Source organism: Triticum urartu, chromosome 1 (assembly GCF_003073215.2).
Source record: "Triticum urartu cultivar G1812 chromosome 1, Tu2.1, whole genome shotgun sequence".
Lineage (NCBI taxonomy): Eukaryota > Viridiplantae > Streptophyta > Magnoliopsida > Poales > Poaceae > Triticum > Triticum urartu.
In genome coordinates this window covers 154,516,741-154,542,103 of record NC_053022.1, presented here as the reverse complement: position 1 = coordinate 154,542,103, position 25,363 = coordinate 154,516,741, and positions in this window count along the sequence as shown.

Sequence of the window (25,363 nt, the reverse complement as noted above, 5' to 3'; positions counted from 1 at the left end):
GATGATGGATAGTACACGGGAAGAACAGCCTCGCGAGGGGTGTTCTTGAGCTGATGCGGTGTGTTCTACTTAGTCTCTACTGGGTTTCCTCTCTCTCTGCTAGGGTTCTACCAGCTCTCTAGCCGTCTCTTCTTGATGTCTCAAGGTTTTCTAGATGTCTCTACTCTGTGGTGGCTAGCTCTATTTATAGAGGCCATGGGCCTCTCCCCGAATATTTGAGCGGGAAGGGCGCCAACAATTGGCCATTTTGAAGGGGAACATCTAGTACAAGTTATCCTGACCAAAGGTGGTCTTCGGCTGCCAAAAGTACTGGTGATGACGCCGTCTTGGGCTCCACGGTGACCTCCGTCCGGCCGTCCGGCTGGTCTTGGTCTCGTTGCACCGGAATGGTAACCTTTGCCTGATACATTGGCCTGTGCTTGCCCCCTTTGCACCAAAGGGGAAACAAGGACACTGCGCAGGCCGGCGCCCGCCTAGTCTCGATCGTCATGGCTTGCGTCATGGGCTCCTCGCGGGGTACCCCTGCCTTGATCTCTCCGCTTCCTTGCGAACCTGCCTGATGAGGCTTCCTCTGAGGAAGCTTCATGTCATCCGCCCGGCGAGGCTTGGCCCCTCGCGAGGGTCTTGAGCTTGGGTTGATGAAGATGGGCCGCGTTGGGCCCCCACCTGAACCACGCAGCAGGCCGCAGGCAGGCAAGTCTGGGGACCCCCGTTCCCAGAACACCGACACAGGCATACCAGAGCCTGACATCAGCTCCAGAGCCAGAGCCACTATCTGATCCGCACCGTCAGTCTGTTGTGGGATCTAGAGGAGATCGCCAACCAGCGGCACACCGAAGACCCTCCTCAGTACACCAGAGAGGGCAGTTTTGATCCATGGGCATAGACCAACTTAGACCAAAAGCCTAAGCTTGGTGGAGTACGTATTCCTCACCAAGAGATTATAGTTGCTCATGCCATGCTTAATTTGCTAGGAGTTTATAATGGTTTACCTTGCGTGCCAACATGCTATTAAAATGGTTGTGATGCGGTATGATAGGGTGGTATCCTCCTTTGAACGATTCGAGTGGCTTGACTTGGCACATATTCAAGCATGTAGTTGAAACAAAATCATCATAACCTCCACGATATTTATGTTCATGGTGAATTATATCCTACTCATGCTTGCATTCAGTGTTGATTAATTTTAATGCATGTTCATGACTGTTGTCGCTCTCTAGCTGGTCGCTTCCCAGTCTCTTTCTAGCCTTCACTTGTACTAAGCGAGAATACTGCTTGTGCATCCAACTCCATAAACCCCAAAAGTTATTCCATATGAGTCCACCATACCTTCCTATATACGGTATATACCTGCCGTTCCAAGTAAATTTGTATGTGCCAAACTCTAAACCTTCAAATAAAAATTCTGTTTTGTATGCTCGAATAGCTCATGTATCAACTAGGGCTGTCTGTATATTCCATGCTAGGCGGGTTATTCTCAAGAGGAGTGGACTCCGCTCCTCACTCACGAGAAAATGGCTGGTCACCGGGATGCCCAGTCCCATGCTCAAATCAAATCAAAATAATTGCAAACAAAACTCCCCCGGGATTGTTGTTAGTTGGAGGCACCCGTTGTTTCAGGCAAGCCATGGTTTGATGCTTGTTGGTGGTGGGGGAGTATAAACTTTACCATTCTGCTTGGGAACCGCCTATAATGTGTGTAGCATGGAAGATATGGAGATCTCTCAGTTGTTATGTTGACAATGAAAGTATACCACTCAAAATAGTATTCATCTCTATTTCAAAACCGAGCTCTGGCACCTCTACAAATCCCTGCTTCCCTCTGTGAAGGGCTTATCCATTTACTTTTATGTTGAGTCATCATCTTCTTATTAAAAAGCACCTGTAGGAGAGCACCGCTGTGATTTGCATGTATTATTGTTAGTTTACATTGAGTATGACTTGACTGGATCTCTTTTACCATGAATTACAATTTCCAGTCAGCCCTTCATCTTCAGAGGTGCTCTGCATTTATGTTTTGCGGTCTCATAAAGGGCTAGCGAGATACCATCTTGTTATATCATATTATGATTGTTTTGAGAAAGTGTTGTCATCCGAGATTTATTATTATTGCTCGCTAGTTGATTATGCCATTGATATGAGTAAACATAAGACCTAAATGTTATTGTGAATATGGTTAGTTCATAATCTTTGCTAAAAACTTTAATGCTGGCTTTACATATTTAGAACAACAAGAGCAAACAGAGTTTGTAAAAGTTTTTCTTTATCACTTTCAGTTTTTCAACTAAATTGCTTGAGGACAAGCAAAGGTTTAAGCTTGGGAGAGTTGATACGTCTCCAACGTATCTACTTTTCCAAACACTTTTGCCCTTGTTTTGGACTGTAACTTGCATGATTTGAATGGAACTAACCAGGACAGACGCTGTTTTCAGCAGAATTGCCATGGTGTTATTTTTGTGCAGAAATAAAAGTTCTTGGAATGACCTGAAAATCAATGGAGAATATTTTTGGAATATATAAAAAAATGTTGGCGGAAGAATCAAGGCCAGGGGGCCCACACCCTGTCCACGAGGGTGGGGCGCACCTACCCCCCTGGGCGCGCCCCCTGCCTCGTGGGTCCCCTGGTGCTCCACCGACCTCAACTCCAACTCCATATATTCACGTTCGGGGAGAAAAAAACAAGAGAGAAGGATTCATCGTGTTTTACGATACGGAGCCGCCGCCAAGCCCTAATCTCTCTCGGGAGGGCTGATCTGGAGTCCGTTCGGGGCTCCGAAGAGGGGAATCCGTCGCCGCCGTCATCATCAACCTTCCTCCGTCACCAATTTCATGATGCTCACCGCTGTGCATGAGTATTTCCATCATAGGCTTGCTGGACGGTGATGGGTTGGATGAGATTTATCATGTAATCGAGTTAGTTTTGTTAGGGTTTGATCCCTAGTATCCATTATGTTCTAAGATTGATCTTGCTATGACTTTCCTATGCTTAATGCTTGTCACTAGGGCCCGAGTGCCATGATTTCAGATCTGAACCTATTATGTTTTCATGAATATATGAGAGTTCTTGATCCTATCTTGCAACTCTATAGTCACCTATTATGTGTTATGATCCGTTAACCCCGAGGTGACAATAATCGGGATACTTACCGGTGATGACCATAGTTTGAGGAGTTCATGTATTCACCATGTGTTAATGGTTTGGTTCGGTACTCTATTAAAAGGAGGCCTTAATATCCCTTAGTTTCCAATAGGACCCCGCTGCCACGGGAGGGTAGGACAAAAGATGTCATGCAAGTTCTTTTCCATAAGCATGTATGACTATATTCGGAATACATGCCTACATTACATTAATGAACTGGAGCTAGTTCTGTGTCAACCTATGTTATAAATATTCCATGTGGAATCACATCCGACATAATTATCCATCACTGGTCCATTTCCTACGAGATTTTCATATATTGATCTTCGCTTATTTACTTTTTCGTTGCTACTGTTAGAATCGCTATAAAACCAAAACTGCTATCGTTACTTTTTCCACCGTTACCGCTACTATCATGTTACTTTGCTACCAAATACTTTGCTGCAGATATTAAGTTTCCAGGTGTGGTTGAATTGACAACTCAGCTGCTAATACTTGAGAATATTCTTTGGCTCCCCTTGTGTTGAATCAATAAATTTGGGTTTAAATACTCTACCCCCAAAAACTGTTGCAATCCCCTATACTTGTGGGTTATCACCTGCATGGCGGACTGCTCGCACGCATCCCGTCAAGCCTGCACAGCAGACTTCTCGCACTCGTCCCGTCTAATCAAACAGTTGCACGCATGCCATTGATTATGGTTAAATTTCGACACGGTAAATATAATACAACCGTTTGCGATATTAACGTGTCAGCTTTTTGTTTCAAAAAGGATTTCGTTGCCTACTAATGTGTGCGCCTCTTCTCAAACTAGACGATTTTTTTACCACGGCATATATGTGCCATGTCATGAAACCATGCCAAGTTTCTTGTTTTTTTGGGTGACTTTTTGATTTACTGGGATTTAAAAACCGAGATTCTCAATGTTTCAGGACGACGACAAGTTTCTAATTCATTCTCATTCCTTAAACGAGACCTAAACATGCACCCAATGACACATGTACGATTTCCCACCCATTTTGCTTCACTGGAGCATGTGGTTGTAGTTAAAATTTGAATTATGGACTACATTAAATGCATAGAAAACTTAGTAATTAGTAATATATATATATATACAATGGCCAAACGAACACTAAACATTTTCAAATTTCAGCCCGACACTCCTGTTATTCTATGTTGCATGTAGAAAACAAAGTTCAAGGCGTGAAGAGGCAGCGATTATCGTTTAAATTTCAGCACGGATATTGTGTCGTTCCATGTTGCCCTAGAATAAAATACAAGGCGAAAAGAGGCAGTGATTACGTTTCGCCCACAAGGGGACACGTTTCCCTATCGAAACCACGAGGCTTGTTTGAGAGAAGCTCCAGTTTTTGCAAGAGGTTTGTAATAAAGCTTGGCCCAAATTGGACAATGTTTTTACCACGACATATACGTGCCATGACGTGACACCATGCCACCTTTGATGACTTTCTGGTGAGTTTAGGATTTATGGGGACTTAAAAACCGAGATTTGAAATGTTTGAGGACAAGCCATGACAACGGTACAGTTGTAATTCGTTCCCATTCCTGGCATGGGATCTAAACATGCACCCAAGGACACATGTATAATTTTTCTAGCCATTTTGGTGAATTGGGGCATGTATTTGTTGTTCAGATTTGAATTATGGACATTAAATGCCTAGGAAACTCAGTTAGTGTATAAAAAGGCCAAACGAGCCCTGAATAAGTTTAAATTTCAGCATGGATTTCCTGTCGTTCCATGTTGCCCATGGAAGAAAATACAAGGCGAAAAGAGGCAGTGATTACATTTCGCCCACAAGGGGAACACGTTTCCCTATCGAAACCACGAGGCTTCTTTGAGAGAAGCTCTAGTTTTTGTAAGAGGTTTGTAATAAAGCTTCACCCAAATTGGAAAATGTTTTTACCACGACATATATGTGCCATGACGTGACATCATGCCACCTTTGATGACTTTCTGGTGAGTTTAGGATTTATGGGGACTTAAAAACTGAGATTAGAAATGTTTGAGGACGAGCCATGACATCGGTACGGTTGTAATTCGTTCTCATTCCTAGTATGGGACCTAAACATGCACCCAAGGACACATGTATAATTTTTCTAGCCATTTTGGTGAAATGGAGCATGTATTTGTAGTTCATATTTGAATTATGGGCATTAAATGCCTAGGAAACTAAATTAGTGTATAAAAAGGCCAAACGAACCCTGAATAAGTTTAAATTTCAGCACAGATATCCTATCATTCCATGTTGCCCATAGAAGAAAATCCAAGGCGAAAAGAGGCAGTGATTACGTTTTGCCCACAAGGGGGACACGTTTCCCTATGGAACCACGAGGCTTATTTGATAGAAGCTCCGGTTTGTAAGAGGCTTGTAATAAAACTTGCGCCATAATGAATGAAAAAAATTCCCCGACATATAAGTGCCATGTCGTGACACCATGGCAGGTTTCATGATTTCCAGCTTAGTTTTGGATTTACGGGGATTTAAAAACCGAGATTCTTCTCACGAAATGTTTTCAAATAGCACACGGTTCACTCACGAAAGCCGATATTCAATGAAAACTTCGTGGAAACCATATTTTAAAGTTTCATAAAAATCTAAAAAAATGTGGGATGTTAAGAATCTGATGTTTTATTGTGACACAAAATTTCAAGTTGAAAAACATTACGAGATGTGAGCTATGAAAAAGACAAATTCTGCCCTGAATAGTGACATTACTATTCAGCACTATTCAACACTGAGTTTGTCTTTTTCATAGCTCACATCTCGTAATATGTTTCAACTTGAAATTTTGTGTGGCAATAAAACATCATCCTCTTAACATCCCGCATTTTTTTGGAATTTTTTTGAAACTTTAAAACATCTTTTTCTCGTGGTGTTCGCTAGTTTCCATCAAATGTTGGTTTCCGTATGATATCCCCCCTCCCCCGCTGTGTGCGCAATCTGAGTCGTGCGTTCCGACTGGCCAGAACCCAAACCCCATGGATCGTACGTGTGCACTGTTGGATGCTCCCAGATCGAACGGCAACCCTGAGCCCTTTCGACAGCACATGCAGTACATGGGTAAGCACTGTGTGCATGCGTCGTGTAGCTCACGCTTCCTTCTCTACTAGGTTTTCATTCAAAACATGCTACCGTTTCTCGCCACTCCTCTCATTGGTTTCCCGCCTCTTCTCCCAGATATATGCATGTTGTAGATGTTCGTTTAATTCTTATAGTTCATCTCATCCAAAATCAATTAGTTTTATAAAAAAACTATTTTAAGATTCATGGAATTGTGCATTGTAAAGGTAAAAACAAAAAGAGACAATTCATTTAGAAAAAAAGGTCTGGGCAATTAAGATATGGAAGATTCTAGAGAACAAAGGAGAAGTGCTTGTGTTTTGAGGTTTGTGCATTATGCTTAAGTTCAACCATGGAGTCTTCTAGATTGTATATGTGGTAGAATCTGGTGGAATGTAGATGATATCCAATGGCTAGTAGTGCTCGGATTTTCCATCTCTGTACCGTCCGATTGGCTTCATGCAATGAGCAACTTTCAAAGTTATTCGCACACTATATAGCTGTATAGATATAGATGTATAGATGTATATAGATGTATCCCATGCTAGACAAAATAAAGTTTGAGAGGATGCATGGGACGACCCCCCCCCTCCCCGCCGTCGCCTGGAAGTTGGGAAACTGACATCATAGGTATTGAACCAGGCTTGGAGTCGGGTACGGTGTTCGGTTTTGTAATGTAGTTGGCATGGCCCATCTAAGTTGTGCATTTGGGATTTAAACACATCATACACCATCGTACCCATACATATTTTCGGGCCGCATGCAGTGTATACGGGGTCTTCTGATCGACCACGTCTCCCTTGTGCGGTTTTTTGTGACGAAATGGATATCTGTGGGCTCCCCGAGTGTATATATATCATCCCTTTGACCGATAATGAGGGGTATGTGTTGGCCATGAATGGATTCCTCCTAGTTCGTGTTAGGGCCGGTCACCGTCAAATGTTGGTCAACCAAAGCTCGACATCATGTGTTGTCAGGATTCCCTCCCAGATGCTCGGATTGCTGGGTTCGACCTACATCAAACCCTGTGTATGTATCTCGTCCTTAACTACCTGCCTTCATGATTGTCGTCTGTATCGAGAGGTAGGCACCACATCTAAATTGTGCATTATTCTATATTGAAAACACACATCACCCCTTCCCAACGTACATCATTTTGGGCCGCATTCAAGAGGTGCTGGTTTTGTGGTCCCTCTCATGCGATTTTTATGATGGTTCAATCTATTGGCCCAAGTGGTTTATCGACAACAACAACTGTCATTTGACCAAACGATAGATTCATTGGTCCGTCTTATGGTAGGTCATGGCGACATGCATGTATGACCAAAGTATCGATCATTATATGCATCGCCCCGCTGACACGAAGTGGGAGGTGGTGGGCCAAGCATCCTAGCTAGGTACGACATTGTGTCATTATATATATCCTAGCTAGGTGGTTGTTAGGGTGCTTTCGGGTTTGCGAGGTAGGTGCCACCAAAGTTATGCATTGTGTATTTAAAGTTTTAAACATCCCCAATATTCGTACATATATTTTGCCACTTCCAGGAGGTTCTTGACTTCTAGCCCCTCTCATCGATCTCCAACGACGCGCCCAACCGTGGGCCCACGGGGTCAAAGTTGTGAATTGGAATTTTGAACATCACAGACCACCCTTTTCACTCATATATATATTTGGGCCACATGCTGGTGTGGCTTTCTTTTGACCCTCTCTAACGTTATTTTTAGCTGCAAAGACTCTGATGACCCTCAACAGACACGGGGTATAATATCTTAACCGTGTGCGATATAGTGCGATGTGAATCACCACACCTGCGCAAGGGCGATCAAATTAAGGTGGAGGTACGGGCTCAACCGTGTGTGATGCAAGTGCGCTAAAATCATCACGACCGCGGAAGCGTGAGCAAATTAAGGTGGAGGTACTGGCTCAAGCGTGTGTGATGCAAGTGTGCTGAAATCACCACGACCACGCAAGCGCGAGCAAAGGGTGGAGGTACTGGCTTAACCGTGTGCGATGCAAGTGCGTTGTAAAACCACCTCCTGTGCAAGCTAAAGGCGGGTAAGTTCATTTGGAAATTAGGATGAACCGTGTGCTATAGACCAGCTAGCTAGAAATATAAAAAACAAACTATTCACCTTGAGCGTTGCAAAAATCGGCGGATCTGCGCCACTTTTCATTATTATCATACACGCATATTGTTATTGGACCGTGCGTGATCTTGGGCAATCCCGCCCTGCATCAATTCCTTTACCCAAATTTTAGTAGTCGCCGTACTTCAACCGTCTCCCACTCCTCCAGCACTGACCTTATAGTAAAATTGCAGTAGCCAAGGCATTTGAAACATCGCCCTCCCTCGTCCACCACCATCTCCACCCACCATTACTAAAATTTTCAGTAGCCGCGACGTATCCTCAAACACCACCCCCCCTCCACAGTACCCCTCCCCCCTTGAACCCTAGCTCGCGGTCGTCGCCGGCGCCGCCGCCAACCCCTGTCGGTCTGCCCGTTCCTCCTAGCTTAGACAGGTTACCCAACGATTCCCATGCCGTCGCCCCGCTCCCCTGAGTTTTTAGATGAGGCATGCGGTGTCCCTCCCCGCCAGATCCACATCCTCTGCTCTAGAATGTTACAGGCTAAGCTCGACCACGTATCCCAGGGAGCCCGACGAGCGTTCAGCCAAGAAGAGGTTTATCATGGCCTCTTCGGTGGACGCTGGCGAGGTGGCCGCCGTTTGCCCCAACCTATCGACCCCGGAGCAACACATTGCTGTGGAAGCCGGCGAAAACATTGACTACATTGCCATGCCGAAGGTTTCATCTTAGCGGGCTAGCGTATTACTGTATCTCGGGAAAGCTGGCTACGACATCAAGCTCGTCCACACCGACGTCTTCACGCGGGCCATGTCACATGTTAAGTGGTCCATGCCCAACCCCTCTGGTTCAACCGCTGTTGATCTCTTCGACGGCCCTACCGCTGATCTCCTCGACCAAGCGGTCAAGGATTTGCGAGCTTTATACGCCGCCGAGCCCTTCTTGTCACTTCTGAAGGACACGTTCTATGGCGGCACCTTGGGATCCTCATTTCCTCAATTGCCAAGTCAGATTTCATCGACCACGACCATGAGGAGGGCACCCACGAAGGTTCTTCCAAGGTGAAACAGCCCATCTCTGACATCAGAGAGCGCACCATGGGTCTGTGCTCTTCCAACTGGAAGGATCCCGTCCATGAAATGTGAGGCAACATTCTATCAGCAAATCTTACCTTTTCTAGCTTGCCACTATGTACCCTTTGTTGTAGTAGCATTTTCCATGAGGTGCTTTAACTATGTCGTTTTTAATTATTTCATTTATGCAAAAATGTATTGTCCAATAGGTCTATCTGATGTTTAAGTATGAATTGTCCACTTCAGTTTCAAGAATGGCTATATTTGGTTGTTTATAGTGAGTAGATGCCTTGTTTATCTGTATTTGGTTGTTAGGTTGGTTGGAGTGAGCATTTTTCTAGTTATCAAGCAGATGCCTTGTTTATCTGTATTTGGTTCTTAGTTTGGTTGCAGTAAGTATTTGTCCAGTTATCAAGCAGATGCCTTGTTTATCTGTATTTGGTTGTTAGGTTGCTTTTTTAGCATTTGTCTAGTTATGAAGCAGACGCCTTGTTTATCTTTATCTGCTTGTTAGGTTGGTTGCAGTGAGCATTTGTCCAGTTTTCAAGCATATGCCCTGTTTATCTGTATTTGCTTGTTAGGTTGGTTGCAGTGAGACTCTGTCCAGTTTTCAATGGCTATATTTGGTTGTTATACTAGTCACTTATGCCTTGTTTATTCCAGTCATTCACAATGTGTTGTTCATTATGTGCATGTCGGAACTGTGCCGCTCGACTACATCAATACCAGTTTGAACAGCTATATTTGGTTCGAGTTATTCCTGGTGTAGTTAACACATGCCCTTTATTTCAGTTTTACACATTTATCCAGTGTGATGTTTAAGCATTACCTATGTTCTATTCATTTTCAACAATACCAGTTTGAATTGCAATATTTGATGGCGGTTAAGCCTGCTGTTGGTAAAATTGCCTTCCATTTTATATCTGCTTTAACAGCATGCTGAAACCAACACATTCATGCTATCATTTGGAGATGATGTTGTTTACCTTTGCTATATTTGTTTGATGTTAAGATTGTTGTACTTATCATGCCTTTTCACTACTTATGCAAGACAACAACGGGAGTGGCCACCATTTTCCACCGAGGTTAGCTTCATCCCTTGGCTTGTACTCCCCCCATTGTTAAATAATGTAGTGCATATAGATCCAGGCCTGGACACTAGTTAGCTTCTAATATTGACTTGTTGCCTGTACGTACATATGCCCTTGGCAAGGATCCATGCATCGACCCATTTTTTGTATGGGGCAATGAGATATTGATGAACAAGCATCAAGTGAGGAAACTGATAAGGATTATTAGCAAAAAGATACGAATAGTGGCAAGCAAATTACTTGTTTATGCTCTATCCAACACAACAGTGAGCTGTAGGATGGTAACTACAAACTTTGCAGCCTTCTCTTTTTACTTCCCATAATGAGTTGTTAGACAGCAATGTATGAATCTTTTTCGTTCCCAGTGGTTCCCGAAGCAGTTCACTCAAGATTACCTCACAAAGTACATGATTGGTGGACACACAATGAAGGTTAAAGTATCTCATCCAGACTACAATGAGCATCGAGAAGTCCTAATGAAGACAGTGAAGGATGGACGGGCAGCCACCACAAGGGGTTAGCCTAGAGTCGTGCGCGCATTATGCATGGAGGAGGGCACAATATGGGCATTCCGGTTCACCTTCTCCAGCAACGAGAATGTCTTTTGCCTCTCTCTTTATAGTCTTTAATACAACTATGGTTCATCATTCTTTACTTGGTGCTTCTGTAGTTCTTCAGTATATGTACCTATGCATCGAATTATGGATTCGTGGTTGAACCTATATTTGTAATAAACATGGTTGGATATGAAATAAGTGATTGCCTACTTTCAAATTCAAAACATGTGATTTTTTAATTAGGGATTACACTGCACACGGTTTGTGAAAGCAAAATGTCTGCAATATACATGGAGATCAGAAACGTTTCTATGTTCCACTAGGTGTGCGATCAATCTCCACTACACACACGACTTTCTCTTGAAAATTGTTTGCGTTAGGCCACCTTGCGCAAACGTTTACCACATAAAAAGTGTGTGTGATCGACAGACTTTGCCACACAGTTTCTTCTACGCACCGTGTGTGATGCATTCAATAACACAAACAAGAAAATTATTAATATCATGTGCAATGGCAATGCTATCACAAATGATTTAATAGGAAAAATTGTGTGTGATGTACCAGTGAATGGAAACATTTTCCTTGGAGCGACTATGTGGGATGTACATACGAACGGAAATGTTTAGCAGGGACTAACTGTGTGGGGTGTACTTGCGACCGGAAACAATTTCGCCATATAATTGTATTTTTTAGATCTACTGTACGTATTTCTGTATTTGGGCACTCGCCAGTTGCACACGACCTCATTTTGTCGAGCGTGTGTGCCAGGAGGGCATATCCCTGACGGTTTCTTGGTCGTGTGGGAAGGACCCCCCTATCGCCCACACTCACTTGGTGACGGTTCCAAATGCCGTCGCGGAAAGGGGTTAAAAACCATTTGTTTAGGACCGACGCGCACCAGTGGAGGGTCGGGTACCACGTGTAGATGGAACAAAGTTTGAATTGATGCCTTCATATTAAATAAAGTTATATTCCTCAATGGCACGTACAGAATAAAAAACTATTGTCGTTGGGAAAAAGAAAAATCCGCTCCACTATATACAATGGAGCCTGCCTGCCGGGGTTTGTCTCTCGTCACACTGTCTCACACAAGGCGGCGGTGGCCTCTCTCTCTCTCACCGTCGGTCACAGATCCGTCCGCATCACGTTCGCCGGTGGAAAGGGAGGATGTGCATCATTCCTCCATTCGACGGTGTTGATGCAGCACGTCCCGATCTGTGGTACCCATCGTTCTCTCTAACCAAGCTCCGGCGATGTAGGGCCTTCGCCACTTGCTCGCTGCCACAGTATGGGCAGATCTCGGCTGCCGGCGCCCTCCTGGTTAGATCCTAATGACTCTCAGGTACAGCTTCCTCCGGCCTTGCTCCGCTTCCCATCTTCCCATGTTGCTGCATCTGGAAAATCCTGCATGTGGATCTTCTTTAGTTGTTTGCTTAAAACGTATCTCGGCCGGTGTACTTTCCATCTTGTAATCTCATCTTCAAACCATTTTTCATAAACCACCATGCTGCTATCTTTCCCTTATTACATGGAAAATTCTTCTTTTTGTCGGCGTATGTGTCTTCAACTTGTGTTATTGGGCAGTAATTGTTTCCTTTCTACCTCCTTTTGCAAACAGGGCTATCCATTTCACCTCGTTCCTATTGCGACCTTTTGGTGAAACGCACAAATCACTTTTTTCTTAAGAGTGTTTTGTGCAGTTCTGCCAAAATGTCACATGGGAAACGTTTTTACATTTGTATGGGACTGCAGAAAGGGAGATTGGTTTTGCTATCCTCCTCATCCAACTACGTTCCTAATCTTCTCCAACAAGTAGTTAGTCCAAAGGAGAGATTGCAGAGGTGATCGACTTCTATTTGTGTGTGTTATGTTTCATCATCTAGTTCCACTATTATTGTAATCACACCGACTGAATATCTTTGCAAACAGGGATAATCAGCTCGATTTTAGTGAAGCTGCACAAAATGATCAGATTGGGATGTCCTCCATGTTGGAAATATGCCCTAGAGGCAATAATAAAATGATTATTATATTTCCTTGTTCATGATAATTGTCTATTATTCATGCTGTAATTGTATTATCCGGAAATCGTAATACATGTGTGAATACATAGACCACAATGTGTCCCTAGTGAGCCTCTAGTTGACTAGCTCGTTGGTCAACAGATAGTCATGGTTTCCTGGCTATGGACATGGGGATGTCATTGATAACGGGATCACATCATTAGGAGAATGATGTGATGGACAAGACCCAATCCTAATCTTAGCTCAAAGATCGTGTAGTCCGTTTGATGTAGCTTTTCTGAATGTCAAGTATCATTTCCTTAGACCATGAGATTGTGCAACTCCCGGATACCATAGGAGTGCTTTGGGTGTGCCAAACGTCACAACGTAACTGGGTGACTATAAAGGTACATTACAGGTGTCTCTGAAAATGTCTGTTGGGTTGGCACGAATCGAGACTAGGATTTGTCACTCCGTATGACGGAGAGGTATCTCTGGGCCCACTCGGTAATGCATCATCATAATGAGCTCAATGTGATCAAGTGGTTGATCACAGGATCATGCATTACGGTATGAGTAAAGTGACTTGCCGGTAACGAGACTGAACAAGGTATTGGGATACCGACGATCGAGTCTCGGGCAAGTAACGTACCGATTGACAAAGGGAATTGAATACGGGATTGATTAAGTCCTCGACATCGTGGTTCATCCGATGAGATCATCGAGGAGCATGTGGGAGCCAACATGGGTATCCAGATCCTGCTGTTGGTTATTGGTTGGAGAGCCGTCTTGGTCATGTCTACGTGTCTCCCGAACCCGTAGGGTCTACACACTTAAGGTTCGGTGACGCTAGGGTTGTAGAGATATGAGTATGCAGTAATCCGAAAGTTGTTCGGAGTCCCGAATGAGATGCTGGACATCACGAGGAGTTCCGGAATGGTCCGGAGGTGAAGAATTATATATATAGGAAATGTAGTTTCGGCCATCGGGAAAGATTCGGGGTCACCGGTATTGTACTGGGACCACCGGATGGGTCCCGGGAGTCCACCGGGTGGGGCCACCCATCCCGGAGGGCCCCATGGGCTGAAGTGGGGAGGGGAACCAGCCCATAGTGGGCTGGTGCGCCCCCCTCGTGGGCCCCCCTGCGCCTAGGGTTGGAAACCCTAGGGTGGGGGGCGCCTCCACTTGCCTTGGGGGGCACTCCACCCCCCTTGGCCGCCACCCCCCAAGGAGATCCCATCTCCTAGGGCAGGCGCCCCCCAGGGGGCCTATATAAAGGGGGGAGGGAGGGCAGCCGGACCTCAAGTCTTGGCACCTCCCTCTCCCCTGCTACACCTCTCCCTCTCGCAGAAGCTCGGCGAAGCCCTGCTGCGATCACTGCTGCATCCACTACCACGCCGTCGTGCTGCTGGATCTTCATCAACCTCTCCTTCCCCCTTGCTGGATCAAGAAGGAGGAGACTTCATCCGCTCCGTACGTGTGTTGAACGCGGAGGTGCCATCCGTTCGGCACTTGGTCATCGGTGATTTGGATCACGGCGAGTACGACTCCATCATCCCCGTTCTCTTGAACGCTTCCGCTCGCGATCTACAAGGGTATGTAGATGCACTCTCCTCTCATTGCTAGTTGACTCCATAGATTGATCTTGGTGAAACGTAGGAATTTTTTTTGTTTTCTGCAACGTTCCCCTACAGTGGCATCATGAGCTAGGTCTATGCGTAGTTACTATGCACGAGTAGAACACAAAGTAGTTGTGGGCGTCAATATTGTCAATTTGCTTGCCGTTACTAGTCTTATCTTGATTCGGCAGCATCGTGGGATGAAGCGGCCCGGACCAACCTTACACGTACGCTTACGTGAGACCGGTTCCACCGACTGACATGCACTAGTTGCATAAGGTGGCTGGCGGGTGTCTGTCTCTCCCACTTTACTCGGATTGGATTCGATGAACAGGGTCCTTATGAAGGGTAAATAGAAATTGGCAATTCATGTTGTGGTTTTGGCGTAGGTAAGAAACGTTCTTGCTAGAAACCTATAGCAGCCACGTAAAAACTTGCAACAACAATTAGAGGACGTCTAACTTGTTTTTGCAGCAAGTGTTTTGTGATGTGATATGGCCAAAGGTTGTGATGAATGATGAATGATATATGTGATGTATGAGATTGATCATGTTCTTGTAATAGGAATCACGACTTGCATGTCGATGAGTATGACAACCGGCAGGAGCCATAGGAGTTGTCTTTATTTATTTTTTTGTATGACCTGCGTGTCATTGAGAAACGCCATGTAAATTACTTCACTTTATTGCTAAACGTGTTAGCCTTAGTAGTAGAAGTAATAGTTGGTGAGCAACTTCATGGAGACACGATGATGGAGATCATGATGATGGAGATCATGGTGTCATGCCGGTGACAAGATGATCATGGAGCCCCAAGATGGAGATCAAAGGAGCTATATGATATTGGCCATATCATGTCACTATTATTTGATTGCATGTGATGTTTATCATGTTTTTGCATCTTGTTTACTTAGAACGATGGTAGTAAAAAAGATGATCCCTCATAATAATTTCAAGAAAGTGTTCCCCTAACTGTGCGCCGTTGCGACAGTTCGTTGTTTCGAAGCACCACGTGATGATCGGGTGTGATAGATTCCAACGTTCACATACAACGCGTGTAAGACAGATTTACACACGCAATACACTTAGGTTGACTTAACGAGCCTAGCATGTACAGACATGGCCTCGGAACATAGAAGACCGAAAGGTCGAGCATGAGTCGTATAGAAGATACTATCAACATGAAGATGTTCACCGATGTTGACTAGTTCGTCTCATGTGATGATCGGACACGGCCTAGTCAACTTGGATCATGTTATACTTAGATGACTGGAGGGATGTCTATCTAAGTGGGAGTTCATTGAATAATTTGATTAGATGAACTTAATTATCATGAACTTAGTCTAAAATCTCTACAATATGTCTTGTAGATCAAATGGCCAACGTTGTCCTCAACTTCAACGCGTTCCTAGAGAAAAACAAGCTGAAAGACGATGGCAGCAACTATACGGACTGGGTCCGGAACCTGAGGATCATCCTCATAGCTGCCAAGAAAGATTATGTCCTAGAAGAACCGCTAGGTGACGCACCCGTCCCACAGAACCAAGATGTTATGAACACTTGGCAGACACGTGCTGATGATTACTCCCTCGTTCAGTGCGGCATGCTTTATAGCTTAGAACCGGGGCTCCAAAAGCGTTTTGAGCGACACGGAGCAGATGAGATGTTCGAAGAGCTGAAAATGATTTTCCAAGCTCATGCCCGGGTCAAGAGATATGAAGTCTCCGACAAGTTCTTCAGCTGTAAGATGGAGGAAAATAGTTCTGTCAGTGAGCACATACTCAAAATGTCTGGGTTGCATAACCGCTTGACTCAGCTGGGAGTTAATCTCCCGGATGACGCGGTCATTGACAGAATCCTTCAGTCGCTTCCACCGAGCTACAAGAGCTTTGTGATGAACTTCAATATGCAGGGGATGGAAAAGACCATTCCTGAAGTATTTGCAATGCTGAAATCAGCAGAGGTAGAAGTCAAAAAGGAACATCAAGTGTTGATGGTGAATAAATCCACTAAGTTCGAGAAAGGCAAGGGTAAGAAGAACTTCAAGAAGGACGGCAAGGGAGTTGTCGCGCCCGGTAAGCAAGCTGCCGGGAAGAAGCCAAAGAATGGACCCAAGCCCGAGACTGAGTGTTTTTATTGCAAGGGAAGTGGTCACTGGAAGCGGAACTGCCCCAAATACTTAGCGGATAAGAAGGCCGGCAGCACTAAAGGTATATGTGATATACATGTAATTGATGTGTACCTTACCAGTACTCGTAGTAGCTCCTGGGTATTTGATACCGGTGCGGTTGCTCACATTTGTAACTCAAAGCAGGAGCTGCGGAATAAGCGGAGACTGGCGAAGGACGAGGTGACGATGCGCGTCGGAAATGGTTCCAAGGTTGATGTGATCGCCGTCGGCACGCTACCTCTACATTTACCTACGGGATTAGTTTTAAACCTCAATAATTGTTATTTAGTGCCAGCTTTGAGCATGAACATTGTATCAGGATCTCGTTTAATTCGAGATGGCTACTCATTTAAATCCGAGAATAATGGTTGTTCTATTTATATGAGAGATATGTTTTATGGTCATGCTCCGATGGTGAATGGTTTATTCTTAATGAATCTCGACCGTAATGCTACACATGTTCATAGTGTGAATACCAAAAGATGTAAGGTTGATAATGATAGTCCCACATACTTGTGGCACTGTCGCCTTGGTCACATAGGTGTCAAACGCATGAAGAAGCTCCATGCAGATGGACTTTTAGAGTCTCTTGATTACGAATCATTTGACACGTGTGAACCATGCCTCATGGGTAAAATGACCAAGACTCCGTTCTTAGGAACAATGGAGCGAGCAACCAACTTATTGGAAATCATACATACTAATGTGTGCGGTCCAATGAGTGTTGAGGCTCGCGGTGGCTATCGTTATGTTCTCACCCTCACTGATGACTTGAGTAGATATGGGTATGTCTACTTAATGAAACACAAGTCTGAGACCTTTGAAAAGTTCAAGGAATTTCAGAGTGAGGTTGAGAATCAATGTGACAGGAAAATCAAGTTCTTGCGATCAGATCGTGGGGGAGAATACTTGAGTCACGAATTTGGCACACACTTAAGAAAATGTGGAATAGTTTCACAACTCACGCCGCCTGGAACACCTCAGCGTAATGGTGTGTCCGAACGTCGTAATCGCACTCTATTAGATATGGTGCAATCTATGATGTCTCTTACCGATTTACCGCTATCATTTTGGGGCTATGCTTTAGAGACTGCCGCATTCACTTTAAATAGGGCTCCGTCGAAATCCGTTGAGATGACACCGTATGAATTATGGTTTGGGAAGAAACCTAAGCTGTCGTTTCTAAAAGTTTGGGGATGTGATGCTTATGTCAAGAAACTTCAACCTGAAAAGCTCGAACCCAAGTCGGAGAAATGCATCTTCATAGGATACCCTAAAGAAACTGTTGGGTATACCTTCTACCTTAGATCCGAAGGCAAGATCTTTGTTTCCAAGAATGGGTCCTTTCTAGAGAAAGAGTTTCCCTTGAAAGAAATAAGTGGGAGGAAGGTAGAACTTGATGAAGTATTACCTCTTGAACCGGTAAGTGCCGCAGCTCAAGAAAATGTTCCTCAGGTGCCTGCACCGACTAGAGAGGAAGTTGATGATGATGATCATGAAACTTCAGATCAAGTTGCTACTGAACTTCGTAGGTCCACAAGGACACGTTCTGCACCAGAGTGGTACGGCAACCCTGTCTTGGAAATCATGTTGTTAGACAACGGTGAACCTTCGAACTATGAAGAAGCGATGGCGGTCCCAGATTCCGACAAATGGCTAGAAGCCATGAAATCCGAGATAGAATCCATGTATGGAAACAAAGTATGTACTTTGACTGACTTGCCCGAAGATCGGCGAGCCATAGAAAATAAATGGATCTTTAAGAAGAAGACAGACGTGGATGGTAATGTGACCATCTATAAGGCTCGACTTGTCGCTAAGGGTTATCGACAAGTTCAAGGGGTTGACTACGATGAGACTTTCTCACCCGTAGCGAAGCTGGAGTCCGTCTAAATCATGTTAGCAATTGCCGCATTCTATGATTATGAGATATGGCAAATGGACATCATAACGGCATTCCTTAACAGCTTTCTTAAGGAAGAATTGTATATGATGCAGCCGAAAGGTTTTGTCGATTCTAAGAATGCTAACAAGGTGTGCAAGCTCCAACGCTCAATCTATGGGCTGGTGCAAGCATCTCGGAGTTGGAACATTCGCTTTGATGAGATGATCAAAGCGTTTGGGTTTATGCAGACTTATGGAGAAGCATGCGTTTACAAGAAAGTGAGTGGGAGCTCTGTAGCATTTCTCATATTATATGTGGATGATATACTATTGATGGGAAATGATATAGAATTCTTGGAAAGCATAAAGGCCTATTTGAACAAGTGTTTTTCAATGAAGGACCTTGGAGAAGTTGCTTATATATTAGGCATCAAGATCTATAGAGATAGATCGAGACGCCTCATTGGTCTTTCACAGAGTACGTACCTTGACAAGATATTGAAGAAGTTCAAAATGGATCAGTCAAAGAAGGGGTTCTTGCCTGTATTGCAAGGTACGAGATTGAGCATGGCTCAATGCCCGACCACGGCAGAAGATAGAGAAAAGATGAGTGTCGTCCCCTATGCCTCGGCCATAGGGTCTATCATGTATGCTATGCTGTGTACCAGACCTGATGTAAACCTTGCCGTGAGTTTGGTAGGAAGGTACCAAAGTAATCCCGGCATGGAACATTGGATAGCGGTCAAGAATATCCTGAAGTACCTGAAAAGGACCAAGGAAATGTTTCTCGTTTATGGAGGTGACGAAGAGCTCGTCGTAAAGGGTTACGTCGATGCTAGCTTCGACACAGATCTGGATGACTCTAAGTCACAAACCAGATACGTGTATATTTTGAATGGTGGGGCAATAAGCTGGTGCAGTTGCAAGCAAAGCGTTGTGGCGGGATCTACATGTGAAGTGGAGTACATGGCAGCCTCGGAGGCAGCACACGAAGCAGTCTGGGTGAAGGAGTTCATTACCGACCTAGGAGTCATACCCAATGCGTCGGGGCCGATGACTCTCTTCTGTGACAACACTGGAGCTATTTCCCTTGCCAAGGAGCCCAGGTTTCACAGGAAGACCAGGCATATCAAGCGTCGCATCAACTACATTCGTGAAAGTGTTCAAAATGGAGACATAGAAATTTGTAAAGTACATACGGACCTGAATGTAGCAGATCCGTTGACTAAACCTCTCCCTAGAGCAAAACATGATCAACACTAGAATTCCATGGGTGTTCGATTCATCACAATGTAACTAGATGATTGACTCTAGTGCAAGTGGGAGACTGTTGGAAATATGCCCTAGAGGCAATAATAAAATGATTATTATATTTCCTTGTTCATGATAATTGTCTATTATTCATGCTGTAATTGTATTATCCGGAAATCGTAATACATGTGTGAATACATAGACCACAATGTGTCCCTAGTGAGCCTGTAGTTGACTAGCTCGTTGATCAACAGACAGTCATGGTTTCCTGGCTATGGAGATGGGGATGTCATTGATAACGGGATCACATCATTAGGAGAATGATGTGATGGACAAGACCCAATCCTAAGCTTAGCTCAAAGATCGTGTAGTTCGTTTGCTGTAGCTTTTCTGAATGTCAAGTATCATTTCCTTAGACCATGAGATTGTGCAACTCCCGGATACTGTAGGAGTGCTTTGGGTGTGCCAAACGTCACAACGTAACTGGGTGACTATAAAGGTACATTACAGGTGTCTCCGAAAGTGTCTGTTGGGTTGGCACGAATCGAGACTGGGATTTGTCACTCCGTATGACGGAGAGGTATCTCTGGGCCCACTCGGTAATGCATCATCATAATGAGCTCAACGTGATCAAGTGGTGATCACGGGATCATGCATTACGGTACGAGTAAAGTGACTTGCCGGTAACGAGACTGAACAAGGTATTGGGATACCGACGATCGAGTAGCGGGCAAGTAACGTACCGATTGACAAAGGGAATTGAATACAGGATTGATTAAGTCCTCGACATCGTGGTTCATCCGATGAGATCATCGAGGAGCATGTGGGAGCCAACATGGGTATCCAGATCCCGCTGTTGGTTATTGGCCGGAGAGCCGTCTCGGTCATGTCTACGTGTCTCCCGAACCCGTAGGGTCTACACACTTAAGGTTCAGTGATGCTAGGGTTGTAGAGATATGAGTATGCAGTAATCCGAAAGTTGTTCGGAGTCCCGGATGAGATCCTAGATGTCACGAGGAGTTCCGGAATGGTCCGGAGGTGCAGAATTATATGTATAGGAAGTGTAGTTTCGGCCATCGGGAAAGATTCGGGGTGACTGGTATTGTACCGGGACCACCGGATGGGTCCCGGGGGTCCACCGGGTGGGGCCAACCTTCCCGGAGGGCCCCATGGGCTGAAGTGGGGAGGGGAACCAGCCCATAGTGGGCTGGTGCGCCCCCCTCTTGTGGGCCCCCCTGCGCCTAGGGTTGGAAACCCTAGGGTGGGGGGCGCCTCCACTTGCCTTGGGGGGCACTCCACCCCCCTTGGCCGCCGCCCCCCTTGGGAGATCCCATCTCTAGAGCTGGCGCCCCCCAGGGGGCCTATATAAAGGGGGGGAGGGAGGGCAGCCGCACCTGAAGTCTTGGCACCTCCCTCTCCCCTGCTACACCTCTCCCTCTCGCAGAAGCTCGGCAAAGCCCTGCTGCGATCACTGCTGTATCCACCACCACGCCGTCATGCTGCTGGATCTTCATCAACCTCTCCTACCCCCTTGCTGGATCAAGAAGGAGGAGACGTCATCCGCTCCGCACGTGTGTTGAACGCGGAGGTGCCATCCGTTCGGCACTTGGTCATCGGTGATTTGGATCACGGCGAGTATGACTCCATCATCCCCGTTCTCTTGAACGCTTACGCTCGCGATCTACAAGGGTATGTAGATGCGCTCTCCTCTCGTTGCTAGTTGACTCCATAGATTGATCTTGGTGAAACCATAGGAAAAAAATGTTTTCTGCAACGTTCCCCTACACTCCATACACCTCTTTTTTGGCTACAGAGCTGGGTGAAAACTAGCTGCCAACCAATGAACACCGCCCCCAGGAAATGGAGCCATGCCTACGAACAACATCGATCAATTATATATTTTTTCTTTATTTGTACACCTTCTCACAACTTTCTCTTCAGTGGTGATGTGAATATTGGCGCTGATCTGCGAACCATTGAGATGCATTAGCAGCCATGGTAGTTTCATTTGTATTTGATGGAATGTTGTAACGAGACAATCTTGAGGCAAGAGGACACATGAATCCTAAGTTGAAGCCTTTTTTTCCTGGGGAACCAAAGTTGAAACCTTCATAGCATCACAGTACAATTTCATTATGCTGGAAAATTATGCGTACATATAAACAAATCCTGAAGGATTGATAGCAATGCCAGAAACAATTCAACTTCGTTTCGCCGACATGTGGGACATCCTTCATCTAGCTCCACCTACCATGCAGCAATATTGAGTGCACAAGTGCAGGGTAGATTCACCCCGGTCGTTGCGTCACAGTAATAATGACTAGTGAGCAGTCAAATCAAAGAGCCCCACCTTCACCATAGTAAGTTGCTAAGATGAAGCAACCATCATTTCTCTCTTCGTTGAATCCGTTGTTACTCCCTCCATCTAGGTGTATAAGTCATCTTAGGTTGTGCATCATGACCAAGGCGGAGGGGAAAACGAGAGAACTTAAGGGTTTTTTGGTAATTAATAACATTGCATGCAATGAACTAACCACTGCATGTCGTGTTTGGTAGTCTCAAGTCATTGAAAGCATGCACGGCCCACATTTCCTATTGGTTGATATGTCATGAAACAAGAAACAATGTGGGAGTTAATGTACATGCCTAAGTGTTTTGGGATTATTTGGTTTTCGTAAGGTGACTTATAGACCAAGACGGAGGGAGCACTCCAATATTCCCAGAGTAATAAGTTGCTCGGGCGAAGCAACCATCACTTTACCTTTCCCACAGTAAGTACTACCTCCTTCTTTATTCTAGAAACAACTACACGCGAATATTGGATGGTAGCAGCACAGCAACTGGATCAAAAATTGAAACCAACCAATGAACTACTACTAATGGTGAGCGTTTGCTAGTATCATGTACTCCATCTGCCCATGTATATAGGGCTTAATTCGTTTTCGGAGACTAACTTTGGCCCTGTTTGGATTTGTGGGTTAGAGTTAGTTTGACCTAGTTGGGGCTCAAATAGCCCTAAAATATCCAAACATGAGGGTTAAATTGGAGCAAGTAGCACCAAACCCACCAAAAAAACTATCCCACCCAAGAGGTGCTAATTGGAGATAGTTCCCATTAGGCCCACTGAAAAATCACTTTTCTCTCTCTATCCCGCCAGCCAAGTGGTGCTAATTGGAGCTAGTTCTCATGGAGCCCACTAAAAATCACTTTTCTCTCTCCATCAAGTGCATTTATTGTCAATCTAACCCTGTCATCCAAACACCTCTTTGGCTAGAGTTAGTTCAGGGTTAGTCATGAGTTAGTCTAACCTCTAGCTAAGTTAGTGGTGTAGGGTAGAACCCTAATCGGCCGACCTTTGACGAAAGGAGCGGATCCTGCGATGAACACGAAGAAGACGAGGAGGGAAACGAGGGAAAACACGGGGGAAACACGAGAGAAACACTAAGCCAACAAGAAATAGGCACGCATGTGCTAGATCCTCGAGTGCATAAGAAATCACACGATCCATGGACAACTAAGGACGATACAAAGGTAGTCGGTCTTCTCCGTGAGGAGGTCTTGAATCCACAAGGGGATCTTCCCATAACGGGGTCTTCAATCCAAAGGGATCTTCTCCGAAGAGGGGCCACGGTCTCTCTCGTGGAGTAGATCCGATGTGGATGAGCAATGCTCTATCTCTAAATATGAGCTAAACCAATGCTAACCCTAGCTAGGATGAATAGGAGGTCTATTTATAGTCTTAGTTCAAATGGGGACGAAGTGAGGGGTTACATGGGCCTCGGGCCCGAATCCTGAGCACATACAGGTACCGGACGTCCGCTGGGGACCGATCGTCCGGTGGCTCATGGGCGGCCGGACGTCCAGTAAGCGCCGGTCGTCTGCTCGTTCTGGCTCGGATGCTGGTGTAGGGGATTTCCGGAAGTGGCTGGTCATCCGGTCGCCGGACATCCGGTGGCGCCGGACATCCCCTCGCTGGGCTCGGGTGCAGGGGCACCGGTCATCCGGTCCGGGCCGGACGTCCGCTCGCTGGGGTTCGGCTGGAGCTTTAGGCTCAGGACGACCGGTCGTCTGGTGGCTGGGACTTCTTCTTCGGCTCCTCTTCTTCTCCGTCTTCACGGCCATCTTCCTCTTCTGATCCTCCTTGCTCCTTAGCTTCTTCATGGCCAACTCCTTAATACCTAAATATGCACAATGTCTCCGTTTGAGGTAGTAGCCATGTCTCATGTGCGTCGAAGTAGAAATGTGAGATGAGAGACGTATTTCTGTATTTGGGCACTCGCAAGTCGCACACGACCTCATTTTGCCGAGCGTGTGTGCCAGGAGGGCATATCCCTGACGGTTTCTTGGTTGTGTGGGAAGGACCCCCCTATCGCCCACACTCACTTGGTGACGGTTCCAAATGCCGTCGCGGAAATGGGTTAAAAACCGTTTGTTTAGGACCGACGCGCACCAGTGGACGGTCGGGTACCACGCGTAGATGGAACAAAGTTTGAATTGATGCCTTCGTATTAAATAAAGTTATATTCCTCAATGCCACGTACAGAATAAAAAACTATTGTCGTCAGGAAAAAAGAAAAATCCGCTCCACTATATACAATGGAGGCTGCCTGCCGGGGTTTGTCTCTCGTCACACTATCTCACACAAGGCGGCGGTGGCCTCTCTCTCTCTCACCGTTGGTCACTGATCCGTCCGCATCAGGTTTGCCGGTGGAAAGGGAGGATGTGCATCGTTTCTCCATTCGACAGTGTTGATGCAGCACGTCCCGATCTACGGTACCCGTCTTTCTCTCTAACCAAGCTCCGGCGATGTAGGGCCTTCGCCACTTGCTCGCTGCCACAGTATGGGCATATCTCGGCAGTCGGCGCCCTCCTAGTTAGATCCTGACGACCCTCAGGTACAGCTTCCTCCGGCCTTGCTCCGCTGCCCATCTTCCCATGTTGCTGAATGTGGAAAATCCTGCATGTGGATCTTCTTTAGTTGTTTGCTTAAAACGTATCTCGGCCGGTGTACTTTCCATCTTGCAATCTCATCCTCAAACCGTTTTTCATAAACCACCATGCTGCTATCTTTCCCTTATTACATGGAAAATGCTTCTTTTTGTCAGCGTATGTGTCTTCAACTCGTGTTATTGGGTAGTAATTGTTTCCTTTCTACCTCCTTTTGCAAACAGGGCTATCCATTTCACCTTGTTTCTATTGTGACCTTTTGGTGAAATGCACAAATCACTTTTTTCTTAAGAGTGTTTTGTGCAGTTCCGCCAAAATGTCACATGGGCAACGTTTTTACATTTGTATGGGACAGCAGAAAGGGAGATTGGTTTGCTATCCTACTCATCCAACTACGTTCCTAATCTTCTCCAACAAGTAGTTAGTCCTAAAGAGAGATTGTAGAGGTGATCGACTTCT